We start from the raw sequence: 22,696 nt of genomic DNA on the forward strand, positions 1-22,696 counted from the left end.
TGACATATTTTTATAATATTCCCTGGAGCTCAGAGTGATTTACAACATTATAAGATTCCACAAGTCTCCAATACTGAGCTATAATTCAAAGGTTTTTATTAACATTTAGAAAAATATTTACCAATCATATAATGCAGACAGTACACGTTGTAAAACAGTAATAGATTCCTCAATAGGATATGTACACAGCCAGAGTATTCTACAAACATCCAACTTTTAATTTCCAAACAATAATCTAACTACACAAATAGATACTGATACGGACTGAGAGAACGAAGGCTTAAACTTAACTGTGCCGACAAGAACAATCACTTTTAGTCCAGTTGGAGTTGTCTCCAGGTGCCGATTGTGTCATCAGGGACATCTATCCCTTATCATAGGGTTCTGATTATACCACATTTCTAACTGTTTTAATTGTCCTTTGTCCACTCGAGAATGGTTGCCTCTAATCTTGTTGACACAGTTAAGTTTAAGCCCTTGTTCTCTCAGTCCGTATCAAAATCCAATTGTGTAAATTGATTATTGTTTGGGAAATACTGAAAGTCATAGTTTATTTTCACATTTTATAAGTCCTGAGAAACTCTTGTCAAAGACAAAACACATATTGGCTGTGTTTGAATTGTATATCATGCTAAGATTTCAGCTGCATCTATGGTATATGTATTGTATATATTTGAATTTACAGACTATTTCATTATCTCTTTTCTTGTGGCTATTTTTGTATTCAGTTTGTACAATGTATATGCATTATGTAGGAAATTACCTGGATAACTATCTATATATAAACATGCTTTTCAAAAATACAATGTATGGTTTTACATCTACACTCTTTTGAGAGAACTTGAGCCATTTATGCTGTACTCCAGACAATATGCAATGTTTTATGTGGTATTGATTTTTTCATAGTTTTCATGATTACACTTCCTTGCAGCAGAAGTGATGTCTGTTGTAGCACATCTTATAATGATAAAGTGACTACACTCTGTGGGGATTTAGTTCTGGTTGTGCTAGCAAACTGTTGCAATTTGTAATAGTTATTATATTTTTAGATTAGAAAGGGAAAGTTTCTTTATGGAAAACCTAATTTTATCAATCTGTTTCCTCTGCATTGTGGCTGCTACTGTAGTGTATCACATTTTATTGTGACAACTTATTGGAACATTTTGGTCTTCAGACTATATTGCTATAGCTTTTAAATGTGTTCTTGCTTTGCATTTATAATGGTTGAATTAATGTTTGAAAATTAACCCTCAAGGTTGACATAACTGATTCTTGGTCTTCATTGTGGTGCCGCATTGGTTTCACAGAGACAGAAATGTATTTCTGATGTTAACTTTTTTACACTGCTTCAAGTCGACTATCAAAGGTCCACACGACCTATGGGGATATTACCTTGATGATTTCCTAAAGAGATTGAGGTTCAGATATCTACACTCCATCAGGAGCACACCATGGAAAATCAAAGAGGTCACCACTTGGCAATGCAACCTGCCCCTAGAACTACATAGATGTGATCTTTCATAATCACACTTGAAATTCATCAAATGGGGAAAAATGAATACCTACAGATAGTAAACATAATATACCTCCACATAAACACATCAGGACAGGAACTGCAGTGCGAAACCCATGCAAGAAACTCCCTTATATTTTCAGAAAGACAGTTTCAGAAAGGGAACAGGATACAGTACCATGTGACAAAACAAGTCACATGCCAGTGGCTAAAGCTTAATTCTTCTTTGGTAATGCAAACACCAATCAAAAAACATCCTCACTCCTGAGCGAGAAAGCACTCTAACCTCGGGTGAATGAGAAGGCTGGGTCACAAAGTATTATGGAAGCCATGTATAAACCCAATTCCAACATCATTACTATTGCATCCTCCTTCTATCCCCCCTACCAGTCAGAACCGGCACTCCTCCTACTTACCAGCTGATCTACACAAAGAAATCTTCTAGTAGTGAGGATTTGGTCACTCTTGGGAAACTGAACTAGCTCACTTTTTCAGCTATATTGAATAAGAATGCAGAAGTCACCTGTTTAAAATGGAAACATTGTCCATCTCAATCAATCAATCAATAAGACTTTATTCTGTTAAAAAGTAATACCATGAAAGCACAATGTCAAAAACAGTACTTAAAATATTATAACAAAACAACAAATTGGTGATATTAAATTTAAAAGCAAAGCAATAGAATTACCACATTTGAAGAACTATCCCACAGCAAAATATTATTTGCTCCCTGTCAACATTTGTAGGTAAAACAGTGCAGGCCTACACTTGTTTAATCTGTTTTTCAATAAATGGGTAATATATCTTGCTGCAACAGATGATAAAACGTGCAAAAAACGAAGTCTAATAAGGTCTGGGGAGGTTTCTTACCCCAAGGTACCTACAGATCGATTCCTTACTAAACTATCCCTGGGGTAAAGAAAGAAAACCCCATTTGAAACCCAATCTAAATCTAGAGAGAAGAAGTCTCTCCCAAGGTTATATACCAATTGAGAAAATGACTCCAAATCATCCAAATCATCTTTTTATGTGGTGATGCTGTGATGCTAAGGTCTGTGTTTTAGGTAAAGTGTAAAATGAGTATAAAGGATTGGAAAAGTGAGTTATTATTGGATGTAGATTCCTGCACTATCACTTTACTAAAGGTTGTTAGGAACTATGCCAAGATTAAAAATAAGGATGGGACTACAAACTGGAATCAATGATTTGTGAGTCCCTATCAAACTGTCTGCGTCTATGCTCCTAATACTAGCAAACAACAATCAGTCTACATGTTTCATGCTCCTGTCAGTCCCTAAGGATCTACTGGCATTACATCAGGACCAAAACAGCAAGAACCTAATCCTTACTTAATAATGTACCTAAAATGAAGGCTGTCTTACACTAGTATGTCTCTGGACTTCCTCAGCTGGTCACCTGAGGTGCGGAGAAGAATATATGTTATGTCAATCCATTAAAAATAGATACACATTGTCTTTGCTGATGGTGCCATCATGCACACACTCATTGGCCAACACGTGGTGGCCATGCATGCCAAAATGTGGAGTGCTTTGTATAATGGAACACTACATATAGTCAAATAGCAATCTTGCCCTCCCTTAATGTGGTTAGGGCCCCATATGTTTATGTGGATTCTGAAGCTCCTACGTTTCTAATTATGCAACTATAGATGGCTGTATGGTGTGGTTTATTTACTAATGTTGTCAAGTAGAAAACCAAGATGGCCAACGCTCCTGGCGACTAATGACCGGGCGAAAAAATTGTAAGTTGTGTGTCTCATATGTCAGTTCTTCATACTAGACATACAACATGCATAACAACCAAAAATTGTCATAGCACAGCATATCATTTTTTTTTGCTTATCGAGTGCAGGTATTAGCAGTTAAAGGTTAATAAAAACCAAACCCAAAGAGAACACAAGACTTAAGTCTGTAAGTCATGTATGTCGTACAAGAACACCTCTTAAAGGAGATACCGCATAACCCCCGCCAACACGTACATAATGCCACTCCTGTGTTTAGAGTATGGTATAATGCTCAAGCCTCTGAACTGTGGCAGTATATGGAAATCAGCTTGTTGAGGCTCTCTCGGCAAACCCGAGAAGGTGTAGTTTATAATATATCCTCACAGAGGGTCACATGTCAGCTGGTAGTACAGCCCCCCTCAACGAGACCGGCACCGCCAAAAATGTTTTGCATGCCACTCATATTTGCTCGATCAACGCAGTGTGTGTTTTAATCACACAAAACGGCAGGACAATAAGCCCGCCATACACTGTGAATAAAAGAAGTAGGAAATAAAAGTATATACATATTTTTTGCCGGTCTTTTTAAATTGATAAAAACTCTTGCACATGTAAAAATAGAGTATTTAAAAATGTGTTGCCAAAATTAACTTTTGCGAAACAAATCGCTATAAAATCAATGAACTCCAGGCTCACCATCACAAACATAGAATGCAGGAATTAAGGCCCATATTTATACTTTTTAGCACCGCATTTGCGTCATTTTTTGACGCAAAAGCGGCGCAAACTTACAAAATCTAATGCACATATTTATACTTTTTTAGTGCTGCATTTGCGTCGTTTTTTGATGCAAAATCAGCACAAACGTACAAAATACAATTGTGTTTTGTACGTTTGCGCCAGTTTTGCATCAAAAAATGACACAAATGTGGCGCTAAAAAAGTATCAATATGGGCCTAAGTGACTCAGGACAGAGGGATCGACACATAATGAAATATGGGTAGAGAGGCTTGCGCTAGGCCAACAGTGGGCACTGTGAGTCATAGATGGTGATATAAGGGAAATGTGCCAAGCAGTGAGAGGTGACTGAATACACACTGTTGGTAGGTATGATAGCCCATGAGTACACATTATATTTGTGTAACCACTAGGAGTGTGCGAGATTTGCATAATTTGCATTTGCAGAATAATGAGAAATTTCCAGAAACATATGTGAAATTATGCCTAATTATACAAAAATGCAAAACCGGCATTTGGTACCATATTTAAGAGTTAAATATGTTCTCGTATCTGAGCAGCCACTCACATTCTGGTCATTCTCATTGTTCCTGTGCACTAAATATTTGCTGCGAATGGTGTTTAATTTTACCTGATATGATGTAGTAGTGTAATTTTGGCAATTTGCCATAACAGGCGTAAAGTAAATTTACTGAAATTATGTGAGATTACACCCAGGTCTAGCAACCGCCTGTTGCATCATCAGCAGGTGGAACCCCTGAATAGAAATTATAAGGACAGATATAGCATTTAATTTCTAGGTACAAGTGCCTTTGCCCCTTAGCATCTATAATGCCAACAACCCCTTTGCTTCTTACGTATGTGTAGGCTGTTAGAATGCTTTTTCCTCAAGTGTATGTGTAGGTGATATTGGCTTACAAAAATTGCTAAACACATCCTAGAATCAGTGCTTAATTTGTGCTTATTGTTTCCGGTGCTGAGCACTGGCATTTATTTTTGAGGGCCGGCGCTTATTCGTCTGCCTCAAACATTTGCTACGAGCAAAAGACACATATGAGAAAGACGGAGGAATAGAAAAACGAAAAAGCGTCACAAAGGTAGAAAGCAGAAAGCTGCCAGAGTGAGCTGAAGGGCAGGGAGTGGCTTTCAATGGATTGAGGAGGCCCGAGATGGCTTCAGAATTACGCTGTCTCGGTATTCAGTGCTGGCACATTTAAACGCAGCAGCCGCATGTTTAAGAGGAGGGCTTTGGGCACTGGCACGTTTTTATTTACAAATTAAGCACTGGCTAGAATCTACCACTTTGCCAGTTCCTGGGAGTCAGAGCTGTCCTATGACGACTGCACCTGCCCTGTTCTTCCTTTTAGCCTACAGCGTGTGGGAAACTGTGCTGCCTACAGTTTATGGAAGGCGGTGTGAATATAGGTGTACATCTGGTAATCGCAGCCAAAACCCTTGTGTGTGTTCCGAGCTCTATCTACATTCACATACCAGTTTATATACAACCCAGAATGACCACTCTCTACTTCCTAACCCACTCCTTGCACTCAGCATTCCTTCATTTCCAAACAGAGCCAAACCTCTGTGAATAGTTTCCAAATTGACATCCTTCAAGCGAATCCCCAACTCCTCTGGAAACCCCTTCCAACTCCATTCAAATCAGCCCATCTCCTTTTGATTTTTAAACAGGTCCTCAAACCCCAAACCTCTGACCTTGACATCTCATTTTATAACAAATCTCAATCAGAGATCCCATACTTGCAATGTACATATATATGTTGTGTAGGTAGATGTGAATTTAATTTGTAACTATAATTGTGTGTTTATTTCACTATTCAAATGGTTATTTATCAAGAATTTCCATTTATGCAACCAGCCCTACCGCAGCTGTTTTCATGTACAATTTAAGGTAAATCGAGGTCCACCATCTACCATAACAAGGCCTGCTAACAGCAAATGAGCACATAAATACAAATCCACAGGTTAAATCATTCCTTGAGGTTTGGGGAGACTGAAAGGCATCTGTGTTTTTTTTTGATGTTGCATATGTTCCATCACTGGCCCGTCTGATAAGAGAAAACCCACTAATTTAAAAGTACATCTACGCTAAACATAACTCTTGTGGTGTCAGAGTTAAGCATGATATGATTTTCTATATGGAGTTTGAGTCCATCATAGACTTTTTTTTCCGTATTGCCTTGAACAGAGATTGCTGCAAGAATCTGACTGTGTCTTTGATGACTTTGCACAGGGTTCCATTGCAAAGAAGGCACATCACAGCTTGATATCAGGTATGAAGGATTTTGTAAATGGGGGGAGGACAGAATACATACAATAAAACACCAAGAGAGGGCCAGTGAAGTATGCGGTAAGTAAGCTTTCCTAAAGTTAAGATGTACAGAAAGTATTTTTGCTAGGTTTAATGATGGGTGCGAATAAGGGTAACATTGAAAATATTTAACACTGCAACTTTCTGAAGATTGTTTTTTAAACTTACAAATTTCATGAACTCAATGAAGTTGACACAGTGTAGAAAATAAATAGCAGGAGATACTGTCCGATAAAGAATTGTGCAAAAATATACATTTAACAGAAGAATTCTCATATGAAACTGGGTTTGCAGAAAAATCGCTTGCAAAAACTTACATCATGTGAGGAAATAGCTCACAAAAAAATAGTGAAACGCGGAACAATTTTTAAACTGAGAAAAGGCCGTTTTCATGACTTTATCCATCTTTGACGGCAAAGTTTAAAACGTGACCCAATTAAAAAAAAAATGTTTCCAAAAAATTTCCATTTTGTGAGAAATAGCTCACAAAAAAACGAGTGAAATTAGGAAACTCAGAACAGCTTTGAAACTGATCAAAGACCGTTTTCATTACTTTATTCGCCTTTGACCTTTAAAACTTGACCCAATTCATAGTTGGGACCAAATGTAGGAGATAGTTGATGGCAGTCTTTGTTGATTTAACATCTGTGAATGAATTTCCAGTGTTGCCTAAGAGGGTGGTTGTTTGCCAGATCAACCTTTACTTCTATGTTCTCTTTTTGAGGTTTGGCACGAGTGCTTACCAGGAATAGCTGTATTCCTGTGAAGCTGAGGACTCCTTGTAATTTCTGTCCATTGCAATAGTCCATGTTTTGCTGCTTTTCAATTTTTTTGAGGTGTGGGATTAATAATATTGACTGTTCTTTTGTAATTGCAGCACATGAATTTGCTAAGATTGAATAAAGTATATTCTTTTGTGTGTCGTGACAGTTTCTCTATTAATCCCACTTTTCATATTTGTTTTTGTATGTAGTAGGTAAAACACAGTTTTCATGCATTCAGATTTTACAGTTGTGTCCGTGTGTTTTTGCAATTGGTGTGCCACCTGATTCAGGAATTAGTTCATTTAGGGCCAGTAATTTCATGGCTCCATTTCACTGTATGCTTTCGAGAACAGAAATATCTGCATGGAAGTATAATAGTAAAGAGGCTGTTATGTTTTGAGTCTGGGCCTCACATTGGTTTGGTGAAGACGCCAGTTGTGCGTTATTACATTATATTTTGCGCCAAGCACTGCACAAATCTTTGCTTCTAATACTGGTAAATCAGTTGAGTCTATAATTATTGGCGTAATTCTGAAATTATGGCCCGGATTTACTAATATTTCAAGCAATGTAGCACCAAAGGCAATTGATGTGCTGTGTTGTGTGAAAGGGAGAGAGCAGAACTGTGCATATTTACAAAGATGTGGTGCAGTTCAGCTCTCTCCTTGCGCTGCCGAACTCTAGGCTGCCTAACACCTACACTGGATCCCTTGCACCATTGTCACCATTGTTGCAAGAGTGCCTACATTAAGGTCAGGAATGTTACTCCTCTTTCTATGTGTTCAGCAGAGTCTGGCACACGTGCAAAGAGGAAGTAACAAGGAGAAATAAAAATATTTCTCCTTGTTATGCCAGTCTCGGGAAGGCGCAGCATTTTAGCATAAATATATGTTTGCAAGTCTTTGTAAATGTGGGTTTCCATCAAAATAGAATGGTGAATACACAGGAATGTCTATGCTCCACCACTGTAACACATATGTGATGCAAGGTAACGCAAGGCAATGCTGTAGGCTGCCTTGCATTACATTTTTTTTTTTTACAAAGCCACACAAATCAGACTTTGTAAAAATCGCAAAAAAATAATGACGCAACCGTGGCACATAATCATGGTGAATGGTGAATGTGGGCCTCTATTTTCTAACCAGCAATCTTCTCATAATTTAAAGTATTAGACAGTGGTGGCTGCCACTCAACGGGGGTGGCGGGATGGGGCAGGGTAAAAAAAAGTCTTACCTTTGAGGGGAGATGCGTTCGTCTCCCCTCCATCCTCTTCCTCTTCTCGGCTGCACACAGGCTCCCAGCCAATCACAACGCTGCTGTCACCAGCATGACAGTAGCGTTGGGATTTGTCTGAGTGGCCTGCTTTGCTGCTCAGACTGGGAGTGGGAGCCTGGGTATGTTCTTTACTCGGCTGTGCAATACAGCAGGATAGACAACATGCAAAGTGTGCATGTATGTTTTGCCAGCCCAACATGGCCAGCGAAACAGACATGCTCACTTTGTGCTGTATAAACCCTCCTACAGCCCTCCTGTGGCCCCCTCTCTCCATCCCATCCCTGCCCCACCCGCCCCTTACTCCCTGGAAAAATAAAATGACATTAACATTGAGTTATTATCATTTCATTTCTCCTTTCCCCACAATCCAGTGGGGCGACGCTCCTCCGGCTTAGCGGAGGAGCCGCCCCTGGTATTAGATGCTTAGTGGCAAAACGAGATGCATTAGCTTAGTAGAAGAAATGCTTTATTGAATACTCAATTTAGAAGAATAGGGTTCTCATAGGTCTTCCAGGCTATCCTGTATTTGTAGTATTGCATATTAAATATTGTTTGAGTAGAGATCGCTCTACTTAAACATCTTTTTTGCTACCAATTGTCAGCACGTCACGTATGCGTACTGCAGTGTATAAATTAATCATGTCTGTGGTGCTGAAGAGGGTAGTGGTAATTGGGTACTGCTAGGAACATGCTTTAAACAAGTAATGGATGCGCTCCTGAGAAGTCAGGGTGCTTCTCCTGAAACACGGTGAGTTAGTATGGGCTTAAAGCTTTAAAAAATACATTTTCTAATTAAACGATTTCGGACTATTTTTATACAGAATGAACTTTTAAATAAGCCTTGGAAGTGCTGACCTGAATCTAGGATAAGTGCGGTAAAAGAAGATCGGTCTTTTTATCAATATGTTGACCTTCTGACAGACACTTAAAGTTGTCTCTCAATCTGGTTCTTGCCTAAATCATACATGTATATGATTTAATAAATTAAATCACAGTTCCGATTGTTTATCTTTTTCCAGACACTCCCTGCCTGAAAGGACAATCCATTTAGTTTCCAATTAAATTCCGTTGCCTAGTGAAAAGATTTTTGAGGTTTGAATCATAATGTTTTCCTGTTTTCCATTAAATTTATTGGAGCTTAGCAATAACATGTTCATCCCCGAGGTACATAACTGTTTCTGTAATTGCTTCCATTCATTTTCACTGTTGTGAAAGTTACCACCCTTCTCCAAAGTCACCAAACCTTCAATAGACCTTTACGTCAGTACGAAGATAGGCAGTTCTAAGTAAAGAAAGTAATTGCCTGTGATTCAAAACATCCCTAAGTAGCGGTGTAAATCAGTGTTAACGTTAATAAATCAAAACAGAAACGGCCCAGTGAGATGAATAAAAAAATCAAAAAAACATTAATAATGGCAAAAGTATGGAGTAGAACATACTTGGCACTCGGTGGGGATACATCTCCCTCTGCTCACACCTGCATGCCCTCACCCCCTCTCCGGGATACTACCGTGCTTCCTGCACCATACGGACAAGGCCGCAGAATGAGGACCCAGAAGGGTGTGCATTACCCCGCCACTGTATTGTGGGAGGAGAGAGTCAGGCAGCTCCGGAGTGGCATGTATGAAGTGACAGAAATGGACAGCGGTAGCAGAATGGACAGCAGACGGAGCAAGTTATATGAGAAGAAGGATGCTGAGTAAGGGGGCGAGTAAGCCGGTGGTAAGTTCATAGGCACCAGGGTAGATCTTTTCAAGCGGAGGCAGCCAGCATTAGGCTAGTGCAGCTTGTTTGCTGAGTAGTTTGCTGCTTGTACCATGGAAGGCAGCACCTCATGCTGCTTTCCTTGTGTGTACATTGGACACAGGTTTTAGTGTCTGGGAAGTCAAGCAGTGCTACTGTTAGTGTCCTCCAGTGTCATCCCATTACCAACTTATACAGTCAGCCTACACAGCAGCTGTATCACATTATTATCAGTAGCAACGGGATGCATTGGATACGTAGTGGGGGGCAACTAAGATTTGCCCTTGAAACATCCAGTACCATCAAGATATATTTTACTGTAGCTCCATGACATTGATGAGTAGGTGCACCAACAGGAAGCAGGACTGCTTATCCAAAGGGAAAAAGGATCCTATAGAAGGAAACAATAACCGTAAAATCGGGTACCTCAGAACCTGCAGTTGACTCTGCAGTGTCTCCCTCTGCTTCAAATATATTGCTATTAACACTGCCCCCAAGTTAATAACACATTTCCTCCAAAAGAGTCAACAAATATCCCAATTAGCAATATAGTTCTGAGCACTAAGGTCTTGGAAGTTAGCCAGTCTAGAAGTTTGATCAAGAGTTTGGGAACGTCGTTATCCAAAGATGGTGCCATGCATACTAACGTAGATAAACGTGGAGCAGAGGATTTAAAAGGGGATGCCTGCAAGTGTGAAGCTGATTTAGTTGACCAAACAGCCCAGACACAAGCTCATGCAGGTGGTTATAGCAAATCAATGAGTACTCAAAGAGCACTGGAAGTGCAATCATCTGAGCGAGCGTACATAACCAAGCCTGGTACTTGTATTCTTAAGGAGCCCAGAGAAGCCAGGGATTTTTCCCCTTCTGATCCCACTAAGCACATCATTTGGGAGTGTGAGAGCCAAGAGCCTGCTGTGATGTGTGGTCAGCTAGGAAACAAATGCCCAGGAAATGACTGTCTGAGCACCAGCTACTTAACGTTTCTCAATTGCATCGTTCCTGATGTGCCAGCAAGTATTATGATCTCTAGGAGGATGATTAAGGAATGGGTTGGGCAATTAGATGGTCCAACTACACTCGATGACTCAAGGGAGGCCCTAGGGTAGGCTGACCAGATGCCTGTGGAAAGCAGCAGACCTTTCACCATTCAGGCAATTCAATTTTTATGAGCATCCCAGCTGACAATTTTACAGAGAGTAGCTCTTCCAAACTGGAAGTTCCACAAGGATTAATTATTTCAGAAGCTACAAACGCTTTAAATAGAGCCCTGTCTTCAATTCTCTTGCTTCTGGAAAGGTCCTGTATTGGGATTGAACATATAGGGTCATTATTGACCTTGATACCTTGTGCACTAGTGCCAGTAGGATAATACATTGATGTAGCCTCCCAGGTGGCCACACAAAGTGAGTTAGAAGATTGAGAAGATCAATGGTAGAAATGCAACTTCTTCCATATCACCTGATATATCATCCAATATATGTACAGTCTGTAGCTGCCCACCAAGACTCTCTACCCAATTGATGGAAGAAGCAAACAAGGAGAGCAGTAGGGCCAGTATAGCTAATAACCCCTCCAATACTGATGCTAAGTGACCAGGGGCATAACCTACCAGTAGTAGGAGAAAAAGCAAGCTGAAATCTTGGGTTGCTGCAATAGGGTTAGTTGGCAATGCAGTCTGCAGCCTAGGAAGTATTGAATTGTCAACAACCTCTAGGAAAGGTGCAAGCATTACAGAAGGAACTGTGGGTCATGGGAAGATGGATAAACCTAGAAAAAATGTATAGATGGATCCAGCCTTTCCAGTATACTTGATAATGTGGCTGTTCTACAATCCAACGGGGTGTTAAAACAGGGCTGACCATAGAAGCAGTTCGGCAAGTTCGGACACAATGTAGAATATGGTTGCCCAAGATTTAACCCCCAACTATGTAATTGGTTGCAGAAAATGATACAAATGACACAAACTCCCTCATTACAACCCTGGCGGTCGGTGTTAAAGCGGCAGTAATACCGCCTACAGGGCGGAAGTAAAACAAATGGGATCACAACCACGGCGGAACCCGCCAACACAGACAGCCACTTTAACACTCCGACCGCCACGGTGGTAGCAACAAAACCATGGCGGTCACCGCCATCAGACAGGTGGAAGACAATGTACCGCCCACTGTATTATGAAAAGGCCAATCTGCCAGCTTTTCTGGGGCGGTACCAACGGCTTCAAAAGCTTGGTGGAACAGTACACAGAAGGGGAACCACTCACCTTTCAACACTTAACGAAGAACCAGGACTCCATGGACCCCGAGCTACAGGTCCTGCTGATGCTGGTGTATCTGCTAATACACCAGGAATATCAAAGAAGGCGGCGGCGATGACCACGGTGAGTACTGCACCGAGAACACAGGGAAGTGGGGGGAGGAAAAAGAGAGTGACACACACACACAACACGCAATACCCCCACCCCCACCCTCACCCACAACACCATACACACAAAAATATGCATCAGCATTACATTTACACCCGTAACCCCCTAGAAGTACGCAAGGACAAAAGGAAATGAGTGCAAATAGTGATATTTAGAAATATGCAGATAAAGTTAACGATTGTAAACAACAGTATATACAAATATTTACAATATGTACAGAAGGCTGTACACTGTCCTTTGCAAATGTCTGTGGCCCAGTGGGCAAAAAAACATGGGCAAAGCCCACACTTGACTCCTGTCTCAAAACGGAGAGAACACTGCAGGGGCATCAGGTCGAAAACACACAGGCACCTCAGAGGGAAGGGGAGGGGAGGCACCTGAGCCAGAAGATGGTACTACGCCACTGCTCCTGGAGGGAGCAACACGCCCACTGCTTGGTCCTAGGGAGTGCAAAGCCACAGTCTCTCAAGTTGGTGGTTTGCCCACTGCTTGGCCCTGGGGAGTGCAAGGCCACAGTCTCTCAAGTGGGTGGTTTGCCCACTGCTTGGTCCTGGGGAGTGCAAAGCCACAGTCTCTCAAGTGGGTTACATGTTCCAATGGTTCTGGAGGGGGCTTAGTGCCCAGTATGCCTCATCCTGCCAAAGAAAGTCATAGTGGATGCATATCTCCACTGGTTCTGGAAGGGGCCTTGGGCCCAGTCTGCTTCATCCTGCCAAGGATAGTGATAGTGGATGCATATCTCCACTGGCTCTGGACAGGGCCTTGTGCCCAGTCTGCTTCATGCTGCCAAGGAAAGTGATAGTGGATGCATATCTCCACTGGTTCTGGAGGGGGCCTTGTGCCCAGTGATGCTGCACCTGGGGTGTGGCAGTTCCCCTTCCCTCACCTGGATGTCTGAGGCACGAGATGTGCAGGGAACAGGTAGCATGATACTCCATGGAGGCAGAGCCACACTCCATCCTGCGGCGACTTAGGCTGCAAACTGCTGGTAGTGCCGGTGCTGGTGGTGGTGCTTTAAGTGGTGGGTCCAGGCCGCCTCCTGCATCCCCGGACGGCTGCCCACTGGGGATGCTGCTGATGACAGATGTAGTGGCACTGGCTGGGCATGTGGCGGTGCAGATGGCGGCACGGGTGGCGGTGCTTGCAGCGGTGTCTGCGGCGGAGATGCTCCCGATGCAGGCCGTGGTGCTGGTAGTAGTGGGGGGAGACACCAGGCCGTCTCCTGCAGCCTCGGACGGCTGCCCACTGGGGATGATGCTGCTGACTGTTGTTGTGGCAGCGGTGGTGCAGGTGGTGGTGCATGTGGCGGGGCAGATGGCAGTGCAGGTGGCGGTGCCTGCGGCGGTGCCTTCCGGCGTACAGGTTGCTGGGCTGTCAGCACTTATGGTGGGCACCAGTTCCTCACCTGGAGGGTCCGAGGCCTGAAGTGCCTTGCCTTGGGTTTTCTTGCCCTTCCCCACCTTGCCAGACGCTGCTGGGACCTTGGCACTGGCAGATGCAGTTTTGGAGGAGGCCTTGCTGGGTGGGTCGTGCTTTTTGGCTGTGCTGCTTGCTGGCACCATCTTCACCTTGGCAGGTGGCGGAACGGGTTGGTCCTTTGCAGGGGTCGCTGGCACACTGGCAACCCTGACGGGTGCCCCCTTTGGTCCCCTGGGACTTGCAGGTACCACCGCGGACGCCGACTTGGTGGCTGAGGTGCTGGCCTGGGATCTTGACACCCTGGCCCGAGGGGAAGCACGGGGGGAGGCATGGGGAAGAGGTCAAAGTTTGCAAGGAAACGTTTTTTAGACACCCTGGGACGGGAAGATGGAGATGGTTGGGGAGTATAGGAAGTGGAAGTGGTTGTAGGATGTGTCTTTCTGCTGATTTTGGGTGAAGGTGGATGGGCTGGATGCTGTTGTGAGGTGGATGGCTGTTGGGTGGGTGGGTGCTTGCGTTTGTGTACTTTGGGAGGAGGGGTCACAGACACACTGGGAGAGGTCACAGGGGACATGTGCATGGTTGTGGGGGTGGTGACTGCTCTTGAGGGCTGTGTTGTGATGGGCGTGCTGGAGATGGAGGTAGTGGATGAGGATGTAGTGCATGCAGGTGTGAGTGGAGACGAGACTGGGAGGGGGTCGACAAAGAGGAGGAGGAGGACACGGTGGAGGCAGTGGATGTTGCTGTGTCTGCATGGGCATGGTGATTGTGTGAGTGCCTGTGAGATGAGGAGTGGTGCTTATGTTTGCCTGAGCCACTTTTGTGTGTTGATTTGGGTGAATGCTGGTCTGAAGGTGCGCTTGGGATAGGCTGAGGTTGAGGGGATTGGGACTGGGTAGAGGAAGTTGGAGGGGGGAGGCTAGACACAGGGACAATGGCTGCCATCAGTGCTGAGGCCAGAGCCTGAAATGCTTTCTGTTGGGCTGCCACACCAGAGTGAATGCCCTCAAGGTATGCATTTGTTTGTTGCAAATGCCCTGCTACACCCTGGATGGCATTCAGAATGGTTGACTGCCCAACAGTGAGGGATCTCAGGATGTCAATAGCCTCCTCACTGATGGCAGCAGGGCTGACTGGGGCAGGGCCTGAGGTGCCTGGGGCGAAGGAGATGCCCACCCTCCTAGATGAGCTGGCACAGGAAACATGCTGAGGGGCTGGTGAGAGGGCGGTTCTCATAGGGGAGGTGGCGGCTGTACATGTTGTTGGAGTGGGCACAGAGGTGTCCGCCACTGCCAGGGAGCTTCCATTGGAGGAGGAGTCGCTGTCACTGGTCTCCCCTCCCATCCCCGTTGTGGTGCTCCCCTCGCCCTTTGTCCCACTGGTGCCTTCATCCTCAGTGGATTCACCCTCATGGGCCATGTGGGATGCAGCTCCCTCCGTCGCCGGTGCCTCTGCTCATCTGCCAGATGATGCTAATGCACACAAGGACAGGGTGACAAAACAAAAAGGGGGAGGGGAGAGACAGAGGATACACTTGGTCAATGCCAGCAACACCACTACCGTTGGCATACACAACACACAGGGATCAGCCCTATGCACTAGGCCATGCCCAACCAGTCACTAAGGTAGTCACAAGCCCATGGGGTACAATGGCTAATGCCAGCATCTGCACACCTGAAACACAGGACCCTACCCAGTAGTATATGCCCACTTACACCATTGGGTTTGGAGTGCTTCAGAGCTTGCACACAAGGGGCCTACCCTGCCATGATCGCCCTGGCCTAGGGTCACTCACAGCCCACATACCCCACCCAGCTACCTCATGAAGCACGCAAAGTCAGGAATCAGAATCTGTACTCATCCCCTTGTGGCTGCTGTGATGCACTCAAATACCCATCCAACTCCGGATAGGCCACCACCAGGATGCAGAACATCAGGGGGTCATGGTGCGACGGGCACCCTTTCCACATTGGGAGGCCAGCCCCAGCTGGGCCTGGGCCATTTTCTTCATCCAGCGGTGCAGGTCCTCCCATCTCTTGCGGCAGAGGAGGCAGAGGAAGAAGATGTGGACAACAGAACACACATTATACAGCAGTACTTCCAGTGACACACAGGTATGAGACTGTAACTCAACTTTACTTTTCAGTCAATTTAAGACACAGTTCCAGGTCAATAGTGGCAGATAGAGTATTTAGGTTTGACTCACACTGAGTTCCCTTTTCTGGCAACAGTGGTTGTTTCTTTATTGTTGCATTAGTTTGCACCTGATTTAACTCACACCATCACCTTTATTGTTCTTCCTATGTTCAGTTCTGTCGGTTTCCATGTACCCTTTCATGTTGTGCTTATTTAACTCCTTACCTTTTTGTCAAGTTTGTATTTCCCAAACACTGTCTCTCCTTCCCGGTGTTTCAGTGATCCTCATCTTCAGCTCCTGCGTTGGTTCATAGTACACTGTGGCTAATTACAGTGCACCCTGTGCTTTCCATGAGTAAGTCCTGATCTGAACTATTTGTTTGGCTTTCTTTCATTCTATGTTTTCACATCACAGTAATTTGTAATCTCTCATCAATAGGTGTTGACCTAACCTTGATAAGTCTGATGTGAAATGATGTGCTTAAGGAATTTAGCCTGGATCTTCCAACTTCCAACCTGCAGGAGTGTCTCTCTTTACCTTACCCTCAGTCTTCATTACATTTCCTGGCCTTATACAAGGGGTTGAGTTGGCCGCTATGGGAAGGGAGAGGGATTGGCCTCAATATCCTCACACTTGTAATACCAAGTCTGTGACAGGTAGAGAACATCAGAACACTCAAACCTGTGAGCTACATATTCTAGAGGGTGAGAACTAAGGACTGGCCTGCTTTACACTTGCAGTGAAGAACTGAAGATATGTCTCAGGTGAAGAGATCAACTGAGCTATGCAGTCCCTGGGACATAAAACATAACAAGGCTTCATTTGAGATAATGCAGTCACACTGTGGCATGTGGATCCTAAAGTGGAGGCGTAGTTGAAGAACATAAAGAACAAGAAGTACCTGTTCTTGAGCTCTGGCAGAAGAGAATGACTATGTCCGTCTCCCACTCTTTTCTGTGTCCTGGTATCCAATAGCCTCTACCAATAGTTTGGGATTTTCAGAAGCCATTACTCTCATCCTCAACAACCTAAGAATATGAGCCGGTATGGTGATAGATTCTGCATCTCCCCTCCTGAACTGTGCAAATCAGGACAGTTTACTGGCAACTATTCTTAGTTTTGGTGCAAGAATGGCCTCCTGTGATCACTTTTGGTAATGCAAATAGATTAACATTGACTTTTATGTTACCATTTTTCCTTGGATGTTTTTGACTTTTTCTTCAAAGACTCCTGATTCATTTATGCAATTTTTGTCTTTTCATCAGGTTTTAATGTTTTAATTGTTCTCATTTTTACTATTTTGGTTTGGGAATTTTACTAATTGGGTTCATGACTTTACTGGTGGTTTAGTGTAGTACAGTACAGTTTTAAAAATGTACATGCTTTTCAAAAGCAATAGCCCCCTTCTTAGTGCCATTGATACCAGAAGTAAGCACAGGTTCTATCTAACATGACACTTGATTACTATTTTGGGAACGACCTTCTCCCTAGGAACTACTCAAATCGCCTACAGAAATCACTTAACTCACGCAATCCACACATTTATTTGAACAGTACAAGGCACAGTACAAATGTACAAGGCATTGTCTATAAGATTGCATATTTTCAAGTGTGAGCTATCACATTATTTCGGATGCTTGGTACACGACTTCTTGAGCATATTCAAACTGGACTCTTACCTAAATTGAAGGATGCAAGTATGGCTTCATTGGGGATGTTCATTTACGGTTTTGGGGTCTAGACTGAGAATTCTAATATATCGGCCTTTTCTCTTTGGCCAGTGTCCTTCTTTTAAAGAGAGTTTAGTTTTTGGTCTTGCAATTATTGAAGGAGATGGTGATTTTTAGAGTTATTAAATTGGTTACAATTTGTAATGCCACATTCCTAGGCAATCCACTAGGCCTTGCATAGTATTCATGTCAGTAGCTGTAGCCAGAGAAGAGATCAGATTAGAAATGTTGCATTCAGAAAACATTAATTTTAAGTAGACGTGCTTCTGCATGGAAGTTGTAAATGTGAAATGTCTAGTAATGGTGTTCACGTATGTGTGCCACGTTTGAAAATGAGGGTATATAAAGTTGTTTGTGAGTAGCACACAATGTATTTGTGTTTCAGCCAGCCGTTTACAATGATCACAAACGCTTTTGTTGTCAGATTCTGAAGACAGGGTTAGTTTTATTTCAGGGATTGCTACTGGAAACTGCAAGAAGTTACCGAATTGTCTAATGGTTGTCTAACTGTTTTAGAGGGTAAGGGTTTGATTTATTAGCATTACACTGTCGTACCATAGCTGAGTAAGTTTACCGGCTGCAGCCATTCACGCCTTTTAGCTCTCATTTTAATTCATTTTTTACATCGTCCACAGTTAGGGAAAGATTTCTCCCTTTCAATCTTCTTTTATTAATTTCAGTGCACCTATTTTATGGTAAATGTAGAGTTTGAGTCATTTCATTTTGTCTTGTTTTAGTTCCGTTTGTTATTTTCATGGATCATTTTAAAGTTTAAAGTTTGCGTCTATTGTTTTGTGTGTCCTAAAGCTGGACCTTCTAGTATTTGTTCCACAATTTATAATTAATCAACATGGACCAAATAAACAAGGGTGCTGGCAGTGGATTCAGTTTAAATATGCTTCCAAATGCATGGGAGGTATAGCTACTCAATATTGAGTTTAAAATAGGTATGCATAGATTTACTATTCTTAACTCCACATATATGTACAAGGCGCGAGCAAAACTTTGTGTGCTGCAAAATGTGTATTCTTCCTGACTTTCACTTAAAACAAAATTCATGACAGTTTTCTTTATGGAACGTCACATAATATTTGCATAGGGGAGTTTTCTTTGCAAAGAAGATGCTTTATCGAGCCATCCCTGCCATTATCTTGCAAGACCTTTTTCATGAACCATGGTCTGGAAAATGTGATGTACAAACAGCAGGGGGGTGGAAAAATCTCATGGCTGCACTCTGTGTAATGATGTTTAATTCTGGAAGTAAAGTAGGTGTATTGGCCTTATTTAATCTTTCAAGCAGGACTAGCCAAAGTATTCATCATGCTGTATTGGTCACATGATTAGGTCCACTCCTGCATAGACCTGCTAGACAAGCTGTTAAACCCTTATACATCAGACGCACACATAAAATCAGGCAACGGCCTCAAAGCCATCCACAACAATTCTTACCTATTCATCCTGATAAACATTACTTTCTACATCCTAAGACGGCCCCCACACGACCACTTTTAACCTCTTTTTCAGACATTCCAGCCACAGTCTTTGGTGACTTTATTGCCACCTCGAGGACACACCTTTGACACTTCCATTACAAGAACAAGACATTCATTCAAATATTCCTTTCACAATCCTTACCAAAGATAGCCCAAAATCCATTCTCATTCTAGGTAATATCTCAATATGTATATCTCCATTATGTTCTTCCATTCCTCACAGTGACCCCTATCTTTAAACTGAACTGGTTGATTTGCAATCCCCTTCTGCATCACCCTCACAAAGTGAATCCAGAAGGTCCAAAAATCCCCATAATTATCAAAACAACTCCCTTCACAGGCTTCCTGTTTCATTCTCTGGAATATGCAGTAATTTAATTAGTATGATATAGAGGCACATTTATAAATCCTTAAATAGATGCCCCATGCCAGCGCAGATCCTGCCCAATCACCACCATGAAGGTTCAACCCAGTTCTTCTGCAACCATGAACGCTCCAGAACTATGTCATTACAGGAAAAATTACACAATTTTAAAAACTACTGGTGACTCCTTAGGAACTATTATTGCTTGGCCAAAGTGGTACTATGTACCAGAATATCTTTGACAGAATATCATCTGCCATAAATACTGTGTCCTAAATATCATTTACTGAAACAACCCCATTGGCTCTAAGAATAGAAACTCTACACCCAATCGTACAATGTTTAGGACACAATATTTTTGTCAGAATATATTTCAATAGAAAACATTATTCCAGTGATTTTTTCAAAAGTACAGGAGGATTGTGTAGTGGTCAAACACACCTAGGCCCTCTTACACCCTAACTGTGTGATTTCAACTCCAATCCTATGCCATAAAAAACATTGTGTACAGTTACACCTTTTTCAAAAAATTCCACCATAAGAAAACACTTTTTTCTACAGAAATTCCTCTTTACTCCTACTGACATCTGCAAATGGTGAAATCCTCCATTTCTACCCTATGCAGTAAAGTTAGCCTCTTCCTAATATTTAGTCATTATGCCTAGCACACAATGGGACCTTCAGTCTTAAGAAAAACTTTTATTGATTATTTGGTACCAGAAAGTAAAGGCATAAATCAAAAACACTAGCAATGCCTCAAAAGAATTTGCAGGTCATTTAGACTTGGGTGGATGCAGGACATCAGCAAACAATTGGTGGATGCCTCTTCCACCCTTTTTGGAGACGATACATGGGTATATACTCCATATAGGGCTGATGTGACTGATGACAAATTTTGGTGTATGTCCTGCCTTGGCCAGACTTTAAATAACTGTTAGACACAGGGTCTCTAGTTGGCAGATGTTTTCACTCTGTCCAAGTAGGGACCACAATCCTAGTCAGGGAAAGTAAGATATACACCAATAATTTACCGGTGCTCACCCTCTGGTAGCTTGGCACAGAGAAGTCAGTCTAAACTAAAGAGGCAATGTGTAAATTATTTGTGCACACACACAGTAACACAGTGAAAATACCAAAAAAGGAATCCACACCAGTTTAGAAAAACAGGCAATATTTATCTGAGTCAAACAAGACCAAAACAATGAAAATCCAACATACACAAGTCAGGTTATGAATTTTCAAATATTAAATCAAAGTGCAGTGCTTAGAAGACAACAGCTTTAACCGGGGCTATCTGGTGATGCTGGACCGGGACAAATCCAAAAGTTCAGTCTGATCGCAATGGAGCGTGGGCCAGGAACATGAGTCATGTAGACCCGCTAACAGTACCTTTGTTACGTTGATGCTCGGTGATGATGCACAGTGCTTGCAGGCGATGCATCGTTTCCTGATCGGACATCTATGTTGATGTGTTGATGTCCAGAAGCAACGGGTACTGGTTCCGATGCATCTGTGCTGTGTGGGCCAAGCCGGGGCTATGTTGTAAATTGGGGTTGTTACCTTGCCCAGTCCGCGAGCGGTGTTCGCAGCTTCATGGCAGGCAGCAGCAAAGTGACATTTCTGCAGCAGGATGCATCGGTTCCAAGTGACGCGCCAGTGTCATTGCATCAGGTTTTGTGTTGCAGCACCACCCTCATCTCCGAAGGTCTACGACTGGATTTGCCACCACTTGGCAAAGCAGGACTCACAGCAGAGGAACTCAGGTGTTGGTAGTAAGATGCAGGTGAAGTCTTTGATATGCCTGAGACTTCAGAAACAGAAGGCAAGCTTAGTCCGTCCCTTGGAGAAACTTTAGATTGCAGGATGTAGAGAGTTAGATCCAGTCCTTTCACTCCCAGGCAATAACTAGCAGGCAGCAGGCCAACGTAGCAGAGCAAACAGCAAAGTGGCAGTCCGTCCTGACAGCATAGCGGTCCTTCTTCCAGGTAGAATGTCCTCAGTCCAGAACTATTCTGGGTATATGGTGTCAGAGGCCCAGTACTTATACCCAAAATGGCCTTTGATGTTGGGATAACTTCAAAAGAATTCTCTGAAGTGCTCAAAGTTCCCTTTCAACCCAGCCCTGGCTACAGACTACCAGTAGGGGGGTAATCAGCCCTTTCTGTGAGGGCAGGACACAGCCTATTCAAATGTAAGTGTGAACTGCCTCTCTCTCTCTCTTGCTGCCCTTCTTGTTTATGGCAGACTGGAGAGAATGCAGAAATGTAGCTGTCACCTAAGCTCAGATGTGTATTCAGAGACAGGCTAAGGTACAGAATGATTAAAGTAAGAAAATACCATCTTTGTCAAAGTGACATTTTCAGACCTGCAATTTTACCTACTTTATTATAAGATGTATTTTTCAATTGCAAGACTAGAGACACCAAACTCTATTTTTCTACCTTTTCCCAATTGGAAATTACACTTAAAAGATATTCCAAGATAACCTCAATGTTAGCCTATGGGAGAGATAGTCCTTTCAATAGTGAAAAATGAGTCTAAGTGTTTTTCACTACCTGGACATGTTAAACTTAAAAGTACATGTCCAACTTTTTGACTATACTGCACCCTGCCCTTGGGGCTAAGCAGGGCCTATCTTAGGTGTGACATACGTTTAATAAAATGGAAGGTTTGGGCCCGGCAAGTGGGTACAATTGCCAGTTGAGATGGCAGTTTAAACTGGACACACAGGCTCTGCAATGGCAGGCCTGAGTTGTGTTTGAAAGGCTACCATAGTGGGTGGCACAACCAGTGCTGCAGGCCCACTAGTAGCATTTAACTTACAGGCCCTTGGCACACATAGTGCACATTACTAGGGACCTACTAGTAAAATCAAATATGCCGTCACAGAGAAGCCAGTTTTACTGTATTTTAGACACAGGGCACATGCACTTTAGCACTGGATAGCAGTGGTAAAGGTCACAGAGTCCTAAAGCCAGCAAAAACAAAGTTCAACACACAGTCAAAACAGGAGGTCAGAAAG

The sequence above is a fragment of the Pleurodeles waltl genome, chromosome 10, assembly GCF_031143425.1.
Source record: "Pleurodeles waltl isolate 20211129_DDA chromosome 10, aPleWal1.hap1.20221129, whole genome shotgun sequence".
Taxonomy (NCBI): domain Eukaryota; kingdom Metazoa; phylum Chordata; class Amphibia; order Caudata; family Salamandridae; genus Pleurodeles; species Pleurodeles waltl.